A 7,451-nucleotide genomic window follows, 5' to 3' on the forward strand; every position below is an offset into this window, starting at 1 on the left:
CTCAAGAAGGTGCCCCCAAGAGAAAAGGACAGTGAACTTCCCTGACAACGTCATACATGCAGAATCACCGCATACCTATGTACCTATTCTTTACCAGGCGGAACACAAGGTCTTCAAGATGCTTCCTGCTAAAAGGAGATCCTCGCCTATTCTGCGAGTATGAGAAGAGAAATCGTATGAAAGAGAAGTGCTTCCGGGCAGTTCTCTGTTTCAGCACCACTCCTAAAACTGTTCCCGAAGGGAAGAAGGTGTCAGGAAAATGGTTATCACGTGAAACTCTTGTCCGTGTCCCCAAGATCTTCACACATTTTAAAATCCATTCATTCTCTCCTCAGAAAACTTAGGGTAAAATGCAGAAAATAATGAGAAACTGAAAAATAGATATGAAGGAAGCATTGAGTTAATGAAAGTCAGTATCGATAGACGCAAAACATACTAAAGAATAAAAGTAAAATCCTATTTTATTGATATAGATTTCACATTGTTCAGTGACGCAGAAACCTAATCACTAGTGGAAGTGAGGGAAGGTAAGACCTTCCTTACTTTGAAAGGCACTCCGTCTTCTTTGTCCTATTGGTTTTCTAGTCCATTTCTAAGTGCCAATGCCCTATCAGATGCTCAAATGCGAAAACTTGAGTTCAGGTAATTGGCAACACTCAGCTGGACTCCTTTTCATTCCGTCTTACATTTCTAAATCATGTTTATTTCATAACTTTAAACCCAAGCCAGATGAAATCCCTTGACAAAAGAACTGAACAAGTCCAGATTGATCTCTTAACTGGATCAATAGAAACTTGACTGAAATGGACTGGGGATTTTATCAAACTTGATATAGTAGAACACTAATGAGATCACTTGCAACTCACACATACAGAACTAAATTTTCAGCACAAATTGATCTGATTATTAAGGATGAATGGTCACCTTTAATAATGGATTAAGGTGGTAAAGAATTATCTTCTTATACAAAAATCCTTTTTTTTCTTTTAAACTACTGGAGATTGCTTTAACTTTTCTTCTTATATTGAACTTTACTTGCTTCTTACACGGTCAGGTTTGAGTTTGGGATTGTTTTAATTTTCAGAATTTGACCTGAAGTTTTCAATTCAGAAATATCTTCTGAGGTATTCTCAAAAAGGAATTTTGTAACAGCCAGAAAAGTCACGGTGATACAAATGTACTGCTCCAGTAAACCACAACATCCCTAAAAGCTGTTTGTAAAATAATGCAAATAGTAGTTAATAAAGCCGTGAGTATGACAGAGGATTGTACATTTGAAGTGTTAGCTTTGTCCATTTTGTGACTATTAATATGATAATCCGGATATACATTTCTTAGAAGATCTGTTACACATTAGAATTTTTAAATATTATTCATAAAACAAATGCATGAAAATTTGATGATCAATCTTCCAGTTGGTTGGGGTAAAGACTTAATATAGTGATGAATAAAGGCCAAAAATTGTCTCTCTCTCCAATCCATTTGAAACATTAGAAGATTCATCCATCCAACATCCATCTCTTCATTTCTACATTCAGTGACTAGCTCCTGCAATGGTGTCAAGTGTTGGCTCAGAACGCTCCCAGCAAGCTTCACTTTTCTTCACCAAAGACAAAGAGTGGTACTATGAAATGGTCAGATCCTAGGAGACTCTGTTGGACACTTTGTTAGTGAATGCATGTGAATGTACCTTTTCCAGATCTTTTCTTCCTGGGATCATAGAATAATGTTCCGTGACCTAAACCCCTTGAGAAAATCAGTCAGTCAATCTCTGCCTCTCTCTGTCTGTCTCTCTACTTTTCCTCTATCCCTCCCTTTCTCTTTGGTCTCTCTTCAGGTCTTTAACTCTACTGACTCAAAATCTCTCCATCTTACATTAGGTAAATAGATGCAAAGGCAGAGTGCTTCTCTATACCTAAGAAAATGTTCAAACACCCAACCAAGGCTTTGTATCTTGTTCCTGCATTCTCCTTTGCTTACTGGTGGGTGTGTTCTAAATTAGAAATTCTTAAACATATTTGTGCTTCAGCAAGGAAAGAACAAGATAGAACATGTGGTCTCCTTTTTGCTTCTAGGTTCTTAGAACATAGATGGTTTAGATGGAGAAAATCCATCTAAAACGTTCTCTGTCTTTCTGGTTCAGGAAAACTCACAAGAGTTTTATATTGGAGTAGGGGTCTAAAGCCCTAGAACTTCTGCAGTATCTTTGTCCCTCGGGATGCCTTCTCTGTTCATCTTTGTGCCCAGAAGCGCACACACACACAAAGGTTGATTTGTCTAGTGTAGATCTGGATATAAATCTGTTCCTAAAACTAATACCACCATAAGGGTCACACACATCTTTCAACACTGGGAACTATAAGAAATATAAAAATGAACAAGATATTACAAATGTTCTCAAGTGACATGGAATTATCCCTGATTTCCTTGAAGTCACTCTCCTCATGCAGGACTCTTAATTTTTATGTTGTTTTTGAAAATAAGTTTATTGTATTTTTTTCTAAATGTAAAAGTAATGATGTACTTATTGTAAAGTAAATATTTGGAAAATATAGAAAACAAAAAACTAAAAGAAATAGAAACTCATATATAGTCCCACAACCCAGAGAAAATCATTAGGCTTTAGAGAGGAACTACTCTGTGTTTAAGTTGAAAAGTTCTGGAGCTGAAGCGCTAAATTGAAAATTTCTTTCTGTTTCTAGACCAAAGCCCAAATAATGGCCACATATCTTGGACATTCAATGCAAGTAAAGGTCACCATTTCAGAAAGAAGAGTGGTCAAGATATGCAAGAGACATAGAATAGTTACCTCAATTTTTATTGAGTTATTAACTGATCCCATCCCCATTCCACTCACCCATCTTACCTGATTATGTTGGAAGGAATTCAAAAGAGAGAGATGGCAAATATAAATGGTCTAAATGAGAAAGAGGATGCTCCCAGCTACCGACAGTACCAGACCACTCCGGCCCTGCACAGAGAAAGCCCCTACCCATTCTCAAGTGGATGATAAGGCCTCTTTGGCTTTGAGCAACACATCTCCTAAAAGCACATTAAGTGGACTATTCCTACCTCTTCTGCAATAAGGAGTCAAGAGGTTCTGTGGGGAGATAGGGTTTGAGCTCCTTTGAGAGACCAAAACCATAGTCTAGGATGTGACATGAGTATGGGTAAGTAAAGTGGAGTAGTGGCAAAGGTTAATTAACGTGAGATAGTGGACAAAATGAGAGCTGAGGGTCAGTGCTTGCTGTTAGATCAAATGTCACTACTTCCCTTCTTTGAGTGACCCTCTTGGAGGGATGCTTCAACATCCCCACTCTGCTGAACCTAGACTTGCTTTGGCCAGATAAATGTGTGTGAAGTGGTGTGAGTTAAAGAGATGTAGAGGTTTTAAGAGCCTATTTGTGGTTTGCCATGCCTCTTTTCTCCTTCCAGCTAGAGATGGTTCCATTACCCTAAGTTCTAAAGGAAATACAAGGAACAGAGTCAGCGTGAACCAGTGAAGGATATTAACATGAGAAAAATAAACATTTATGGTTATAAGTTAATAGGACTTGTGTGTTGTTGATTACTGTAGTGCACAATAGCCTACTCCGATGAATACATGCCACGCGCCAAAGATTTCACAAACTGATGAGAGATAGATAATAATAGATGCTACCAACAAGAAGGGGTAGAGCAAACACAACTGTAAGAACTGAGCTGCAAAAGAGATTTGTTTTTTTACGTAAGAGTGAAAGGTGAACTCTGGCAGCTGCACAGACTCAATTTTTTCACTGTGTATTTGAGTCATAGATTAATTTTACTCAACGTAATACTGTGAGCGTTTCTCCTGTTTTAAACATTTTTGGAAAGCAACATTTTTAATGCTTATGTTCTATCCCATTTATTTACTTATTGTGCCGTTGTCATTTGTCTCCTATTATATACCATTTCAATGATACTCTAAAAAATATCATTATCTTGATACTCAAGTTTTGAATATGTAATTTTATAACCTTAGTTGACTATGAATTTTACTTCTTTAAAATCTCTTTTTGTACTGTCCCTTGCATTAGACTGTAGCTCCTCATATGCACATATTATGTTTATTATTTTCTCTTAATTTCCCTTGACATTTATTTCAGTAAATGACACAGAGCTAATATATATAGTAATTATAACTGGTCAACTAACCCAATAGTGCTACGAACATACTTTTCTCTGACTCTTATAGAGATAACTGACAAGATGGTGGAGTGTTTTCTTAACAATAGCTGCTGTATGGGTGATGTAACTGCATAAACATTTATATTTACTTATAGGAAGGCTAACTCTGAGTTTTATTCTACATTTGATACAGATAGCCAGGCTCTCATCAAAGTTCTTTAGAAGACAAATTAAGAAAACTGGCAGAAGCCAGTATTTTAATACATCCAAACCCCTATTTCCCTTCTTATTCAATAACTAAAGGCTATTAAACACAGTAAGATTTTACAAAGTCAAGATCATGACTGATTCAGGTGTGAAATAGAAAAGTCTGTGACTGAAAGAAAAACTAAAGTCTATACAATTAATCATCCGTCGATGACACGTATTCACGCAGAAAATCTAGATAATTCCAGCAGGGAGTGAAGGGAAAGAACTAAGCTTCACCCCAATTATCATGTATGCTATACAATTAGATTCTAAATTCACCAAATGTAATGTGTGTAGATAAGATAGAGTGGGGTGATAGTTGAGAATGATAGCCAAATTTCTGACTTGAGCAATGAGGTAAATGGTGGTATCATTCTCTAAGAGAGGGGAATCCAGGTTGAGGGGCTGGGTCGAAGGGGAAATGTCTCACATCGTCATGAACATGTGGAAAAAATGTGAGGCCGGGGTGTCTGACGTGTCTATGTGCATTTAACCATTTGTCAGTTTCGTGGTAATTTCTCATGTTTATCAACCTGGTTGGCGCAGGTTGATAAGTATCTACCTGGTATCTAATCCTTTTCATTAGCTAGTTACATACTGTTATGTAAACTTACAAGAGAATAGAAAAGCAGTGGAGAAACAGGAAAACGTTTTACCAAGGCAGAAAAGTCGGGAAAATAAATGCTTACACAATAATATGCTTTAACTCATTTGGAGTAAGTGCTGGCCATTAAATATAGTCAAAACCGTTACCATGCTGAGAATTACAGGGTCTTAAACATGCCTTTAACTGACACTTGACATGTTAGAGTGTAATGGTGGGTGGAGAGAGGAGTATCACAATAAATAATTGAAGATAAATTCTAGGCCTCTCAGCAATGATTTCTTTTGTGTTATTTTCACTTCAACACTGAAGGAAATGACAAAGGCATAAATAGAATGAAAGCCGACTTAATGAAGTCTTTTTTTATACAGTTCAGTAATACTGAATCTAAACCAGTTTCCAGACAAGGCAATTTTGGCACCAGAGCCACATCTCAGGACTGGTTTGCTGGGATCGAAACCGAGCTGCACTTCTAGAATTGTCTTTATTAGAATGAGTCAAAAAGGTTAATATCTTCGTATCATCTACTTTTGGTGTTTTTTCAACTTGATGGTATCTGCAAAACCCTTTTCAAGTTACAAGATTTATTCTCTAGGTAGAAATGTGCTGCAGATCGGTGTCTACTTAGTTACTTCGGAGTTTTGAGTGTAGCAATAAATCTAAATAAACACTATAGACTTTCAAAAGTTAAGGGGCCTCCAGCCCAACCTAGTCTACTTTTAGCTTCTAAGAGTATACTTCTATCTGAACTGCCAGTGATCCAAATTCACATCGTCATTGCAAAATCAAAGCAAGTCAAAGATTATGCTGTGTTGACCTTCCATACCCCAAGAGTTGTCTACGAACAAAAGTTGCTTCAAGAAAGGCAGTTGGCCCTGGATATTCATTCATTCATTCAACCATTTTATTGAGGATCTATTTATTGTCAGACATCATGTTGTACTGATATAATCAAAATACTAAGAGCATCTTCCCTACCTCTCTTTGGGACCTAGATATATGGCTTGAATTGCAAATTTTAAAATACTGGGAAAGTCAAAGCCTTTCTCACAATTGTTATGATTCCAGAGCCCTACTTTATCTTGAAGTCATCTTTTCCCATACCCATTCATATCTGAAACTTAGCTCCTTTAACAGAAGATATATACACACACACACATCTGCCTATTCTCAAGTCTAGTAATGCTATTAAAAATACTGTATACTCCCAAGTATAGAATTATATGGCAGAATGTACAGCCTTCTCCCGTCTCTCTAGCTCCCTGTCTCTCCCCATTAAAACTCTCTCCTCTTCTCCACTCTCCTTCACCTCTCAAGACCTAAGTGGCAGTGCACTCGATGGTCCTACAGATCTGTCTCTTGCTTCAACAGTGTTTAGATGCACCAGACCCAGGGACGCCCCTTGCTTCAGTCTCTGCCCACCCTCCAACCTTTTTTCCAGTCTCAACCTTTCGAAACAGCCACTCATCTACCCTCGGCCACCAGGACCTGCCAACACCATTTTTCGATCTTAACTCCTGATTACCGATCAACCATGAGCTCCCAGAGTCATCAGAATTATTTCACTGAGGTGGAGGCTGTCGTCAACCACCTGGTCAACAGGCATCTGCGGGCCCCTACACCTACCTCTCTCTGGGCTTCTATTTCGACCACGACCATGTGGCTCTTGCCGGCGTGGACCACTTTTTTTTTCCGCGAAATGGCCGAGGAGAAGCGAGAGGGCGTCCAGCGTCTCTTGAAAATGCAGAACCAGCGCGGCGGCTGCGCCCTCTTCCAGGATGTGCAGAAGCAGTCCCAAGATGAGTGGGGCGAAACACAGGGCGCAGTGGAAGTCACCATGCTCACGGCAAAGAACCCGAGCTTGGCCCTTTTGGAGCTGCACGCTGTGGGTTCCGCCTGCAGACCCCGCCTGTGACTTCCGGGAGAGCCGCTTCCTGGAGGAGCAGGTGAAACTTATCAAGAAGATGGCAACCACCTGACCGATCTCCGCAGGCCGGCTGGTCCCCAGGCTGGGCTGGGCGAGCATCACTTGGAAAGACAGCCTCAAGGACAGCTAGGAGCCTCCAAAGCCCAACAGCCTTTGAGGAGCCCCTCTGGTGTCAGGGTTTCTGCCCGAAGCCCCTCTCTGCAGCCACTAGGCAGCATTTTAACTACCCTGGAGCCCTCTCCCAAACCTTGGACCAAATGGAAACAATAAAGCTTTTAGCAGAAAAAAAAAAAAAAGACCTAAGCAAATTCTTTTCCTAGTTGCATGCCTGACATGTCTGTCTTATTTTATTGAAATGTTCTGACTCAAACCCAAGTCTCTCTCTAGTCTGCGACGTTCTATTTCCCAATAAAATCTCTAATGCATAGAGCAAGGCTGTTCAGTAGAACTTTCTGCAGTGAAGGAAATGTTCAATATTCATCTGGTCCATAGAATAGCTACTAGCCACATGTGACTACTGAA

The 7,451-nt window shown here is 39.4% G+C and overlaps 1 pseudogene; it reads left to right on the plus strand.

Moving 5' to 3' along the window:
* The first annotated feature begins 370 nt into the window (after positions 1-370).
* Positions 371-7,211, plus strand: LOC113619114 (ferritin light chain pseudogene; annotated as a pseudogene).
* The last annotated feature ends 240 nt before the right edge of the window (positions 7,212-7,451 follow it).

The sequence above is a fragment of the Aethalodelphis obliquidens genome, unplaced genomic scaffold (genome assembly GCF_003676395.1).
Source record: "Aethalodelphis obliquidens isolate GAN/ISIS:26980383/991018 unplaced genomic scaffold, ASM367639v1 scaffold6, whole genome shotgun sequence".
NCBI classification, from domain to species: domain Eukaryota; kingdom Metazoa; phylum Chordata; class Mammalia; order Artiodactyla; family Delphinidae; genus Aethalodelphis; species Aethalodelphis obliquidens.